We start from the raw sequence: 15650 nt of genomic DNA, 5'->3' as shown, positions 1-15650 counted from the left end.
CTAAAATTACATCTTCTAAACAGTAATATTGGGAAATGTTAAATGAGTAGAAAGACATTGGGCTTCTTGAGTGTGAGAATATTTATTTCTCAAATGCTGCCATCCTAGAATACATGTGTTATACCTTCTACTGAAACTTTACAAGGATGCAGACAAACCTCCAGGGAGGCCCATTGTCTCTGCCATTGGGTCTTTACAAGAAAATACTTATCAATATATAGACCACTACCTCAGACCATTTTTCACAGCACTTCCCTCGTACATAAAAGACACCACTCACTATTTGACTTCGATTGGAGGCGGATTGCATGTTACTAACCCTTTATGTAGACAGTCTGTATACCAGCATTAGGTATAGCTTGGGGCTTTAGGCAGTTAGATATTTCTTTAGGACACGCTTCATCTCCCTGCTATTCCACACTGAGATGCTGCTGGAAAAGACCCTCTATTGCCTCACCAATACATTTTCATTTTTGACACTCAGGTGTTTAGACAGCCACAGGGAACTATGATGGACAACTGTGTCACCCCCAGCAATTTAAATAAATTCAGGGGCTGGTGGGAAGAACAGGTGTCCACACATGTTGAACGTTTTGAAGACCCGGTGATCATGTGGATCAGATTTATTGACAATATTTGCATCATCTGGAAAGGTGATGAAGAATCTGATGCTAATTTTGTCTTCATTCTCAACAAAAGCACACATAACATCCAAGTCACAGCACAACTCAGAAAAACTAATATAGTGTTTTTGGATGTAGATACAGAGTTCAGAAATGAGCAATTACATACCAAGTTACACCTCAAGCCCACTGTGGGCAATAGTTTTCTTAATTTCAGTAGTGCTAAGTATCCAGGCTTATTTATACCATACTGTATGGGGAACCATTATGTGCAGAACATAATTGTAGCACTGAGGAGAATTTTGAGGAAGAGAAAGCCATCATGCGCAACACATTCAAGGACAGAGGGTATAGTAATAAAGTCATCAAGCAAGCATGTGCCAAAGTGGACCAAATCTCCAGAATAGGCCTAGACTTAGTCCCATGACAGACAAACCAGACCAGGTGAGATTTATCACCACATTTTCTAAACAGGCTTATGAGATAAGGAAGATTTTCAATAAGAATTGGCATATCTTCAAAACTGATCATATATTAGATCAGTATCTGCATGAAACTACCAAATCACATTAGAAAAAGTAATTCCCTTAGTGACAAATTGAGTCACAATATGATCACCTATAATGCCACTAACAGACAAATAGGGGGGTCACCAGAGGTTTCTTTTGCTGCATGCAATGTAAAGCATGCAGCAACCGCTCCAGTTGCCGTAGCATAACATTCCCCAATAGTACCAGGGAGCATTATATCAGAGGCAAATACAATTTATTGTGTGTAATGCCTTATCTGCCCTTGTAACAAACTGTACATAGGCAGTACCATTGATCGTGCCAGAAAACGGTACTTGAACACAGACATGCTATTTGCATAATGACAAACAGTATCCGGTAGCCAGGCATTTCTCAGAGACACATTCTCATAATGAAAATCTTCTCAAAATTGCAGTGATAGAGAACATAAATTGATGGTACTTGAATCCAAATATATTTCGGATTTTGATACACTGGTGCTAATGGGTCGATACATTTATAATGATAAATGATTAATTTATTTTTCATGCATTCAGCTAGTAGCATGCTGAGCTGGAGGACTTGCATGACTTCCGTTACATTATTAAGACCGCATGCAGACACTATGGCTACTGTGAAAACACCCACCAACTCATCGATACTGAAATTGCAACATTTTATCTGGTAAACTTAGAGCTCGTAGCATGGTGAGTTGTGTGATCTGGTATTACTTCAGCCACTTTATCAATAACTGTATGCAAGGACCCAGACTACTTTGAGAACCCCATTGTCTCATTGATACTCTAGCGAGATACCCATCCTGCATGATTAAAGCATACCCGCAGAAGTCATATCATGATTAATTGCTGAAATTTGTTATTGTGCAATATTTGTTATTTTAACCTACTTGGGCATTATTGGCTACTCATTTTGGGATATATTCTCTTGACATGTACTGTATATAATAACTTTTTCATCTTTATGTCGTGCATACTACATTGTGTGTGGTGAAGATTAATCTTCGGTTTACATTATTGCATTTTAACATTTAAACATTTCTGGTCTTTGGGTAACACTGGAGGACTCTGTATTCCCGAATCCATTGGTATGCATTGTGTTGACATAATATTCCACAAGGCACAGGGGGCAGAGTGTCAGTACAAGTGCTCATGCACTACTTCTCTTAGCATTTGTTGTTTTTATTTGCAGTTAACATCTCAAACAGTCTGTTAGTTAATATACTCCTGCCATGGTTCCCAACCTGGGGTCCGTGACACATTCCCAGGGTGTCTGCAGTCCTGGGCAGGCAGAAAGGCCCTTCTCCAACTGGGGCCTCTGACAGAAAAGTGTATGTTTTTATGTTTATTAATTCCTTTGTGCAGCGGTTTTAAAAGTACTACAGAGCTATCGTTCTGGCAAAACATAAAGATAACATTGATGATTATTGTACCTGCTGGAGAGAGATGGGAACTTTGTCTAGTGGCAGTTTTGACTCATCTAATGTAGCGCATATGTTTAATATGCCTGCTTCAAAGAATGTGTGTCATGCAAAGAACAGTATTTTATATGCCTAGCACAGTGGGTTACTTAGTTTGTTAGAGAGATTATTTTATCATTGAGCAGTTCATAATTTACAATCTTAATCTAGCAAAGTGAGCTATACATTGCCATCAAATAGCTGCATGCAAACTGCATGGCACAAATTAGAAAGTTATGTTTTTTCCCAGTCTGTCATTTTCATTATGCTATTATAAAAGGTGTGCTTTTGTAGAAATTCCTTATTTTTTATTAAAGTCAACGCTAACTACTGTGTTATGTTCTGATTCCAGAGTTTTTGCTCCTCCAGACCAAGCACTCTTAGAAAATGCCTACCAGTTTGGATGACACGTGAATCGTACACCTTGTAGTCCTTCTGAAGTGCTCCAATACCCTACACTGGTACAAGAGGTGCTATTAAACAAAAGAATTACACGTGGCAGAGAAGTTATGGAGAGGAGAGAGGCCCTTATCGTTTTAATCCCTTCCCCCATCACATATTTATGTTAAAAAGTTTTCTCAGATCTTATGTACCTAAAAAAACGAGAAATCACTTGCGAAGTGCGGAATATGACCTGAAAATTCAGCTTTGCTAAATAAAACCGAACATTGAAAAGTTAGTCGCTGAGATGCAGAGCCAGCAGCAGAATAATAAAACTGTAGTTGACAGCAGCATGCAAAGGGAGGAGTGGGGCTTGGCCATGGGATGGAAGAGAGGGGAGAGGGAGGAGGAGAGTGTGCACCTAAGTGAACATGTGTGTTTGGCCGGCCATCCCAGGCCGGCCAAACCCACATGCGCACTTAGGTTTCAGCAGCTCTAGGGGTTTCTTGGATAGCACTGTGCTGATCCAATGCTTAAAACCTTTGCTAGCTAAACAGGCATTTGCGGTGAGCAAATCTAGAGTGTCGCTGGTTTTGTAGGGTGCTCCTTACTAGAGCTGCTCTCCACCTAAACTTGGGAACTACCCAGAGTTCTCTATTCTTTTTTGCATAATTTATGTGTCACTCTAACCCTGAAATGGATTTGTTTTGACTTATATATATATATATGCATACAAACAAATAATTTAAAATACAAATAATCAAATAGGAATATTACACATATTTAAACAATATTCTAAAAAGTATTCAACTATGAGAATAACAGATATAGCAATTCCACTCCAATCTGTTCAGCCGTACAGAGAGCATTGGAATTGGAGGGGTATAATTTACTATTCCCACTCCAGTCTGTACAACAGTAGGGAAAGCGTTGGAATTGGAGTGTTAAAATTTACTATTCCCACTCCAGCCTGTACTACATAAGAGACACGTTTTTTTGAGGTCCATTCATGGACTCACAATAATTATACCTCACTTCTTAGCATTCTAATAATTATGATGTTTCTGCTTTCCACTGTCATACATTGTACATTTTCATTTTGTGACATTGCTTTGAAACACTGTACAATGTCACTTGTTGTGCAGCCACTTTCCTGGGATTCTGTCTGTACATTCTCTGACTGCTCAATGGGCACAAGTGCCAGGTGTTGTTTTCTGTCAGTCCAGTAATCATCCCTAGGCTCCTATAGACATAACAGAGTATGAATGAAATCTTTATTGCATGATTGATCAAAATCGTCACCACAAATTACAATCAAAGGAGAGAACGCCCATTAAAATGCAAAAAGCGGTTACCAACATAATCACACATATAACCCATAAGGGTGCATAAATCATATTACCTCCTAAATAAATACATAAAAATATGAATAAAATGATCCTATCGTGCAACCACCTAAAGTTCTACTGTTGCACGAAATAAGCATCCATTATCCCTCTTTCGGTGAGCACTTTCTGATTATTAGATCATTTGGACACTGCCGTGACTAACGTTCCGCGAGACTCACTAATTAGCCCATCTCTTGGGGATAGGAGTACAAAATGATGCATTCCATGACCCCGTCATGTATACCACAGAGCCTTGCCAGACTCAAAGGACCTTGCCATGAGCTACTAAATTCAAAATTTGATGAGCTGTATTAAGCTAATAAGGGGGACAGCGCTGACTCCACAAGGCCACTTAGATTCATAGTAATACAGTGCAAATGCAAGCGACCATAAACCCAGAGCTGCTATAATGCTCGACCCAGTGGGTAACCTCTGACATCTCATCGTTCCAGCACCCAGACCGATCAAGAAGAAATGTGGGGTAACTTGGGTGGTAGTAGCCATTTCGTCAGTGTCGTATCTTTGTAGACCCCACCCCTTCTGTGAGTACCTGCACTGATTTGGCCACTTGCCTGGTGTAGGGCAAATCTCAGTTTAATAAACAAAATCCAAAAGCAGGCTAGTTCCATGGTTTTTGCTGCGTTTGGTTTTAAGTCATGTCTTTCATTGTAACAGTGCAGTATGTCGAGGCCCCTTTTGAGCTGAATCCGAGTTTGGATGAACAAAACCAAATCATCCACATATTGGATTATGGGGAGCACAGATTGTCCCAGTCTCGGAGGGAGCATATTTCCTCTAAGCAGCTCTGCACCCAGATCTGCTGTGTATAAGTTAAAAAGGGTGGGGACAATAACACAGCCCTGCTTTAGGCCTTTGTTGGTAAGAATCTTCTCGGTAACATGTTTGTTTGTGCTTTGTATTCATACCAAGTGGCAGAGTATAGTGCGATTATTGATGCAAGCAGCTTCCTTTGTATCCCTCAGGTCTCCAGTTTCTTCCAAAGGATGTGGCACACCACCCCATCGAAGGACGCACTATAATCCATAAAACATGCAAAAAGCGGGTGAGATGATGATTTTAGTCCATGTTGACCAAGATATGAAAGTGCAAGGGCATTATCTAACGCAGACGAGCTAGATCTGAAGCCAGTTTGATATGGGGGAATGATGCCATTTGCTGATATCCAGTTTTCTAGCTCTTGAAGCAAGACACTTGCGTAAGCTTTGCCAACTACATCTAATAAGGCAATCAGCCTATAATTTTCAGGATGGGTGGTAGTCCCCTTTTTTGTAAATGGGTTGAAGTATTGAGCCCTTCCAGGCCTCTGCAACCACCGAAAACTGTAAACAGTCATTAAATAGAGCGGTCAGAGGTTCATCCCAATACATTTGATCATCTCTGAATAAGCTCCCCGGAAAGCCACTGAGACCGGGAGCCCCATCTCGCCTCATATTACCAAGGATCAATCGCACAGCTTTATTAGTGACTGTTACTGACGTGTCATCTAACCCATCTGCAACGCAGTATCCACCAGCGAGTTCTTGAACCTCTGTGTACTTTGGGTCCACATAAAGATTTCCCATGTGCCTTTCCCAGTCACTGGCATGGATCACATTGACACTGGTTTTGGATGTGTAAAGCAAGGAGCTGATATGATACCAGAATTCTTTACTTTTATTTGACGGTAGCAGTGCAACCAGGCATTTCCAGCATTCCTCAGTCCCTTATGCCTTCAATGACTGCAGTGCTCCTTTGTACTCTTTTCGTGCCAGCCCCCTTAGGACTGGCATTGCAGGGGTTCTATTCTTCTTATAGCGCCTTTCTACCTGCCGGCACCTCCTTTCGAACTGTATACATTCCGTGGTTGCTGGCAGATTATCCACCCTTTGTTTTTTTACCCCCAGTATGGCCAGCCTGCGCTATGTTGCAAAGGTGAGCTTAAAGATTCTTAAGCACATGCCCCCATTGGTCAGTTATCTGACCAGCACCATGTTCGAATTTTATTAGGCCATTGGCCTGCTTCCTAGCCTCATTTATTGTTTTGCAGGCTGCACTCCATTTAATTTGTTTTGTTAATGGGCATAGGCCTGCAGTAAATTGACGGCCACTAGCTGTGTAGAGTTCATGTCTTGTTGCGCCAAGATCAACTTTTTTTTCAGATTGTGGTCACTTTCTCTTCTATAAGCCACCTTGTAGCTTGAGCATCTGCACATCAGTGCTGGGCTTACAAAGATATCATCTATTGTGGATATATTTCTAAAAGTTGGTTGTGTCTGCTGCTAAGCTGCTGCAGTCTGTCATTTGGAGATCATGTTCATTAAGGAAAGTTTCTATAACTGATCTTACTGGGTCTCAACAGGGCTCTGAATCGTGACCAAGCCGGCAAGTGTTGAAATCTCCTGGCATCACATATTCATGACCTGGATGGCCATAAACAAACTTATTCTGCAAGTCCAAGATGGTTTTAACCATCTTCTGTTTCAACTGTTACCGGTATGCTTTTTTTTACATAAGGCTAAGCCATAAATAGTTATCACTTGCATTTTGCTCGTTGATTTCTCCCAGATTACTAGTTTGATAGCTCAGTTTAACGTAATGTATATTGCAAGATCTCCAATGTATCTTCCAAACAGGTTTTTTTTTTTGTAGGCAGGCGACTGGTTTGTGGTAAAGCACTCTATAGTCAGAGGCTCTGCAGAGCATGTTTCTTAGAAGCAAATAATATCTACCTCAATTACACAGTTCTTGATGCTGGAGCTGGCTATAAGGGATGCTAAACCGGCCACATTCCAGCTAATTAGTTTGATAGATTTATATTCGGATTTTAAGGGAGGACATTTATAGTTAAACATAATTTCCCTTTGGTAGATGGAGCTGCAGGGAGCCTTTCCCATCCTTGTGCCCTCACTATACCTTGACCGTCCTTTATACCATCAGAATGACACTCTCCTGTGTTCCTTGTCAGCTGTATGGTTAGTTTTTCCTCTACCATTAGTGGTTTCATGACCGGAGTTCCTCTCAAGGTGCTAAATGTTTTCCTGTCCAGGTGTGTTACTTGGTTACCTGGAGCTAAAACTCGTTGATACCATTCTATGACTGGCTTACTAATTTTAATACCCCAGTTTTCCAGGGGCACTTCGTATTTGAAGATTCTATTGATGTTACTTTGTTCAGACCATGTAGTCAGTGTGGATTTGTTCTAACTAATCCATGTGTAGGTGTTAAAGTTCACAGCTAGAGGGTCTTCCGATGTCAAATTTTCGAATACAGATATATAGTGTAGTAATCGTAGAATGTTTTATCTATTGAGGATATCCCATGGCCCCTGAGAAGCGTACAGTGGAGTGAAGAATATGGTCAAGTGATCGATAATTTCTTGAGAGTTTGTTGACTTGATGTCTAATGCCCTTGTGTATTACTGGTCGGGCTCAGGACTATGCGTTATCAAAGGTTGAGATCTTTTATCTCTGCACAAGACCTCCACCTGGCCCAACCGTGATCTTTCTGCGGAAGGGATCATTCCTTGTAAGTCTTTGTGTTCTTGCTACCCTCTATTTTGCTTTCCCTGTTTCAGTGTTGTACTGCTTGCCTATTGTGTCCAGCGGGGTTCTATCCCCTTTGCCCTATGGAGTTCAAGTGTGGTATCTTCAGGGGTTAAGTGCCAATCCATGGCATGCACCCTATTTTCTCTATCAAGTTTTTGTTTTAGGCCTGAACCCCCATTATTGGCATGTTGCTTATTATTCTGCCCTCTTTTTAAGTTGCCTTCTGTGATACTCCTCCTCCCCTCCAAGCCTGGTTGATATATTGCTGGTATTGTCTTAGGAGTGGCCCAATATGCTGTTTCCAACCCCCCCCCCCCATGTGCTCTGGATCCTCTGCGGGCTCTATCCCTCCAGCATGTGCCAGACCCTTTGTTGTCCTTGAGTTGTCTATTCCATTGGACTGGCCTTCTGATATAGCGGATGCTCGGCCAAGTTTTACAATCGGATCCTCCTTCCCAGAGCTGGCCGGTAGGGAGTTGTGATCTTCTTTGCAAGCCCAAGCGTCCTTGTTCCTTGTTGTCAATGGTTTGAAATTTAGGGTCAACGTTGGTTGTCTGATCTTCCCCGATTGGTCAAGTGCCCATTGTGGGAGCAGTCGCCGATCTCTGCTTGAAGATTGGATAAGGCTCCAATAGATCTGGGGAGTTAATAGTGGCTTTGGGTGTTTTCCCAGTGTGTTGCTGTCTGATTTTTCTTTTGTGGCTTTGAGTGTTTTTTTTCAGTCTCTTCTTCTTTCTTCTTGTTAGTTGTGGCTGTTGCTTGTGTCCCATGTCCTACTTGCACAGTTGATTCGAGAGTTAGCTCTAGTGGGGGAGAGTGGATGTACCATGAAAGGAGGCTCATTCCTTGAATCGTTCTCATTGCTTTCCACCCCCTTGGAATTCGGTGTGGGTGACCCGCCACTGTAATTTGGTAAATGGAGGTAAAATCGAGGCAATGTCGTTCTGTGGAATTGACAGGGTACCTCCAACCCTGAGGGGAGGTGATAGGGAGATTAAACTAAGAAGGATGGAATCGGAGTACATAATCTGACTTAACAGTAAGCACCCGTGGGGTTTAAACCAGGATGAGGAACTTTTTGTGCACATTGGGTAATTTTTGACCTTGCATGTACAATAGTGTCAATTATGATTGAGCCATTCAGAATCTGTTAACTCAATTGGTGTTTTAATATTGCCCATTCCCCGGGAATTATAAACCATCTGGATGTGTATTATTCATTTATTAGGTTTGAACAGGACTGTCATTGAGTATGTTGCTTGGAAGTTTGACAACAACTGACTATTATTTCTTAATATTAATTGTTTCTCAGTTGGGCATAATTGTTCCCATTTTTTAAAAGATTGAAGATGGAATTTTTTATGCATGTATTTAAAATATGTTAGCTGAATTATGTAAAATTGGGGTAGTTCAAATTTAACTTTAGGATTTACTGAAGATTTATTTGATGTCTATGATGACGAACGAAATTTAATACATGGGAGGGGGGCCTCTGTAATGACTTCGGCCAAAGAAGAAGACCGTTATGGTTGAAACGCGTCACCAGTACAAGTCATCTTAGTGAAAGTTGATTTAAGCCTTGAATAAACATCGTGGTTGTTTGGAGTACCAGCTCAGAATTGCATTTATTTTTGTCATATTTTATGGGCACTGTGCCCATATCGGTGCACCAGCTTCGAAAGGCAGCAGCAGGAAGAACAGCAGGACTTGGTTTGTTAATATATATATAATTAAAAAGGATTTGAATAATTTGCATGAATATTAAAATTGTAATGATAATTTGAATGAATTGAATAAATGAAAATAAATTAAAAATGTTAACTATTGAATGATCAATTAAATAATTATTAATAACTGAATAATTAATTGTTAATAATTCACTTAAAAACCTCACAACTATGCCCCTACAAACAAGCCAGCCTGCACCTAATATATATATTTAAAAACATTTGATAATTACACAATTTACATAATTATCAATCAATAAACAATTAATAAATTAATGAAATTGTAAATTAATTATCATTCAACTAACTTCCCACCCTATACCTGTTCAACCCAACAATCTCCACCTAATATATAATTTTAACAATATAATTTTCAGACAATTTACCTAATTAACAATCAATTACTTAATTATTAATAAATTATTGATAAGTAACAATCAGTTGTTACTTACTAAGCTTCTCACTCTATACCCCTACAAACCTAACGACCTAAGTCAAATATATATCATAATATTATTATATTGCATACTTTACATAAATATCAATCAACTGAAAAATTACTTATACATTAATAACAAATTATTAATTAATTATTACTTAATTACACCCTATACCACTACAAACCCAATAATCGACACCTAATATATAACTAAAAAATGTAACTACACACTTTACATAATTGATAATCAATTACATATTTATTAATAAATTAATATTTTATTGTTAGATAATTATATGTAATTACCTTCCCACCTTGTACCTCTACAAACCTCATAACCTCTGCAACACTATATATTACTAATAACAAATAAATCAAAAACCATAAATCATTAAAAATTACAAACTATATTTAAAAATATTGTCAACAAATATTCAAACAATATTTAACAAATAAAATTAATGAATGAACTAAAAACATAAAGAGAATTAAAAAACAATATTTCGTACAAATATATTATTGAAAACAGTATTAGCAACACATATTCTTGAGAACGATATTACTTTCCTAAAAAAAAATCAATACTCTTGTCAAGGACATTTCTGCATTATGATATTTTTGTATCACAATATTATTTTTCCGGTATTCTTGTATCTCGGTATTTAAAACTCGACTTTTCTGTCTAAAGAACGAAGTAACCACCCAAAACACACTACAATTTCAAGTTAGATAATTTGCCTAACTTATGCTAAGCACCTGTCAAGTATGTTTTTTGAAGCACGACGCTCAAATCCTTGGCAACGATTCCAAGGTCCTGCTAGGAGATTTTTCATTCCCTCTGCCATTTATTCCTACAGTTGCACATGTACATGAGAGTGAGAATGTACATGACAGTGAGAAGGGAGGGTGGGGAGGGAATGGGAGGCGGAGAGGGAGGGGGATGGGCAGGAGAGAGAGAGAGGGGGAGAGAAAGAGAGTTGGATTTAAGGACACAGCCGTTTCGTTCAGAATAGGATTTTTTACTGTCCCAGGACTGGCTTGAGCCTGGATTCACTCAGAACCCTAAAAAGAGTACAGGTCAATGTGATTTTGTCTCTCAATTTAGAAGCCTGATTATTAAAGATATTATTAAAGGTATCTGTCTTGAGTGACAGTCAAACAATACTTGATAAAAGTCACCTGAACTGCACTGGTACTAGAAAATTCTGATTGTTCAAACAGCAAATTCAACCTCAAACTAAAAAACAAACAGACATGTACAAGCTCTCCGGGGTTCTAATGCACTCTTCATTGCTGCAACATTCTTTACCTGTTGTTTCTGTTTCTAGTAACGTGTCTCAACCTATTGCCTGAGCATCACTGCGTGCATAATTGGTAGGCTTGACACAAAATCCTATTTGGTCAAAACTCCAAAATATTTTCCAAAATATAGTGTTAATCAAATGTCATGTGTGACAAATTATCTTGGTTTTCTGCACACAATATTCAAGAGTTGGTTTTCTGAATATTAAGGGATGCTCGAGAGTGTTCTTGGCTTTTGTAGATAACACTCGTATGTATTTTCCTAACACATCAACCCAAGTGCTGGTGCTCTGCCTCAAGTTTGCTGGATTACTGAAGAATGTGCGACGTCATCATTCCTTGTAAAATTAACTGATGCCTGCATAATTAATAGAATGCTGCTTTTCTTAAGTTTGATGCTTATCTTCAAACCGAAAAACCACTTCGACTGATATAGTTGAAGGCAAGCAATTTTTTTAACTGAGGTGTGGCCTTAAATAAGGAGCCACACACAAAGTGGTGCTCGATCTTGCGGGATAAACAACAAGATCAATAGAAGTTAGAGGAGGCCAGGTGCAGCCGTCTATCTGTTGGTCCCTCACGCACCATTTTCTTTTCTTTAATATTTTTAATGGACTTTGGCTGATTTCTTGCTTTGGTTGCTTGGCAACAGAGTAAAAGTGAAAGTAGGGTAGGTCTTGTCCTCTGCATCCCCTCAATGCACATTGTCAGTCCCCTGGCTGAGCATATTTAGAAGCGGTATTTGAGTTGCCCCGTGGTAGAGCAAGTAGGGGACCTCATTTGTGGAACACCACTTTTTGCTGTAGCTTGTGCTTATGCAGCCAACCCTTCTAATGCCGCTCTCCGAGAACAGGATTAATTGGTGGACTTCCTGATCGCAGCCAGTTAGCGACTACAGTGCCTCTGGTATCCTTGCTGACTCAGGAGTCCTTCGTTAACCCAGAACAGTAAGGCAGACATTTAGCTATTCTGGTATACTGTAAAATAGAGGAAAAAGGGTCCCCGACTAATGATGAACACGGCTAAGAGACTTGAGGAGTTTAATACCTCGAGGTACTCTGCCCGTCCCTTCAGTCGGGTACCATTTTCCTGTCCCTCTAGAAGCTTTTTTTTAAGTATACCCAGCTTGCACTAGAGTTATACTGCTTGAATTATTAGTATCTAGTTTTATTTAGTCTTCCAGAATAAATGTGCCAATAGATTCAGTCGCTAAAAGATAGCAAATCTTGCACAAATTTGGCATAATACATCATAGTTTTAAAAATTGCAGTTTTATTATTATGGCAGTACAGTGCAGCTGTCTAGCTTCTATGCAAGTGAGACACATCAAGAGTTTGAAACGTTAACTCCAAACCATGAGCAATCTATAGAAACAATGTTGATGAAAAGTTAATTATGATTTGATATATCCTTTTCTTACTTATGCAGATTTGGTAAATTCTATTATATATTATACCCATTCAACTGCAGACCAGCAAGAGGAAAATCTGTCAAGGCTTTATATATACTTGTTTGAAATGCAACAAGTAGGTGCTGTCCAATGGCTTTTGTGCACCGAAATCTGGTGCATGTTTTTTTCTAAGCAATGGGGAATATTTACATGCCCTTAGCGCCTTCGGAGCATTACCTTTTGTGACACTCCGGTGGCGCTGTGCACTGCGCTATATTTAAAAGGCGGCGCTAAGCCACTTCTGTGTAAATATGCCCCATGTGATGACCTACACGGCTTGTGCGCCAACTTCTGACACATACATGGTCGTGCATTTCCAATATATCATTTCAAAGAAGGCAATCTTTCACATTGAATTTTATGCACGATTACAGATGCAGCGAGAAAACGATTTTCAACTACTTTTTCATTAATGCAAAGAAAACCTCAACATAACATCTTGCAAAGTGTGATGTTTAGTCCAGTACCCAGGGGAGCCATCATTCATAGAAATACCTGAATTTCACAAATCAACCATGTAAGTAGTGGAATACCAGAAGTTACATACTTTCCCCGAGGAGACAGTGAGAGAGTATATATACTACTGAGACATCATCCCATACTTAAAACTATAATAGGACACAATAGCTCTTCATCAGACCCCAAACCTTTTCGAATTCATGCAGGAATACTCTTCATTCAGGTGAAACCCTGTATGAATTACCACCTTTTCAGGCGCAAATAGCTTCAGTCCATTCATCATCAGAAATCTCTCCAAGATCCTGTTCCCACAGTTCCCCAAATCCTGTAGGGGAAGTGCTTAATTTGTAAAAGAATGTGTGTTGGTGCCCAAGACTCTCCTCAGAATGTCATGCCCTTCTTAAACTATGATGGGTCTTTGTTGGGATTCCTCAATTCTAGAAACTGCCTTGTTAAAACCGTAATCACCTTATTACAGTGAATTTACAAATACATAGTGAATGAGAAACAGGTTTGTAAAACTAGGCTGGAACAAAAATACGTATAGGCACCAAACAAAAAGTAGCTCCCACTAATGAATTAGAAAGCACCGAAACAGGCCCACTTCTGCAACTTGGGCCATGCCTAAATTTGCAAAAACAAACTGTGTTGGTGTTTTGCAAGCTATGAGCATCTACATGCATTTGATCCTGCCTCGATCAATGTTTGTAGTAAAATCAGAGATCTTAGCAGTAAAAACTGGCCCACCAGACCATAAAACAGGACCACAAACAACCAAACGAAAAAGCCCACATATTGACCCATCAGACCCACCGTTCAGGCTCTTCCAGATTGCTCTATAGGTCAACCCAACACTGGCTAATCCCCACTTAGAGCATCAGGGGCCTTATTGATAGTTAAAGTGCACTGTGCCAACGTGCTCCTGTGCATGCATGCACAAAGTCATTGGGGGTGTCTATGTAGGAGAATGTGCAGCAATATGTCATTGGATGGCAGGTAGATCTGTCTCTGTATGAGTGTGTGCTGCAGGCCTCCCTTACCTCCAAAGAGAGGCCTGAATCATCAAGACCAGTACTTAATTTCTAAAAACCAATTGTGCCAGGGCCCAGGGTATTCCTCAGGACGCTACTGCATTGTGCACCACATATGGGCCCTCCTAAAGCTGCCAAATACCAGTATAAAGACCATATACTAACCATCACCCTCCCACATATGTGACAAACTGGACTATGCTAGGTTACTCAAAAGTATAAGGCTGACCTGGACACCCTGGTATTTTTATTATTACCTTACATGGTATGTCAGATTGTTAACCACACTGCTCCTGTACACATTTAAGAATTATACTGACAGCACTACCATGTAAGCGGCTGTCTTAAAAGCGTGCCAATGCTATAAAATAAGTGGTGGTGCTGAACCCCAGCACACATTAAGGACTGATCTAGGGCATCCAGGTTATTCATAAGCTTTCCACAGATTAGTGATATGGCTTTGCATCTCAGTGCTCTCCAATAACTCATTCCTCAAATTGAGTGCCTTTTGGGACGACCTTACATAGGACATGCCAATGGAAGTAGTGCAAGACCTCCCCCTCAGGCATTATGTATTCCTCACTGAGTGCTCAGAATTGCGTCATGGTTGTGTCCACCCATACATCTTTAAGGGCACTGATTTCTGTTATATCCCAGCGCTGAATGCCTGATAGGCCCCGTACTTTGGAAATTCACCATTAGTCCCACAGAGCGGTGCTCCCCATCAGGCTCGTAGACCACCCCATCTGGTGGAGCATCTCATCCCACACCTGGGACCACCACTCTGATGCATGTTGGCTTGCTCAATCTATTGTTTTGCCCATAAGGGGCTGCTCTGTAACCTCTCGATCCCATGAGTACCCTATCAAAACAAAATCAAATCAGGATTTGTAGAGAGCAACTACTCACCCATAATGTGCTCAAGTCACTGAGGGGGTTTGTCCTCTGAGATTCAGTTGAAGAGCCAGGTTTTAAGGTCCTTGCTGAATTGAGGTGGCGATGGTGACTACCTGAGGCAGAGGAGCAGGGTTTTCCAGCTCTTTGCCGCGAGGTAGGTGAAGGATCCGTATGCAGGTACAGTGGCTTGTGCTTGTTGAGCGGTACAAAGAGGTCTGGGAAATTAATCCAGGATAAAGCTTAGGTTACGTGCATGGTTTGTTGAAGTGAGGGGGAAGTGCTGAGACTGGATGGCCACCAGGAGTCGTCCCAGACTGATGTGGAAGGTCCCAGGATGAAGATCTCCCTCTTTTCAGAGTTGAGCTTGAGGCAGCGGTCCATCATCCAGGGGCTGACGGCTTCCATCCCCTTGTGGAAATTCT

The sequence above is a fragment of the Pleurodeles waltl genome, chromosome 4_1 (genome assembly GCF_031143425.1).
Source record: "Pleurodeles waltl isolate 20211129_DDA chromosome 4_1, aPleWal1.hap1.20221129, whole genome shotgun sequence".
In the NCBI taxonomy this organism is placed as follows: domain Eukaryota; kingdom Metazoa; phylum Chordata; class Amphibia; order Caudata; family Salamandridae; genus Pleurodeles; species Pleurodeles waltl.
This window is presented reverse-complemented; position numbering follows the sequence as displayed.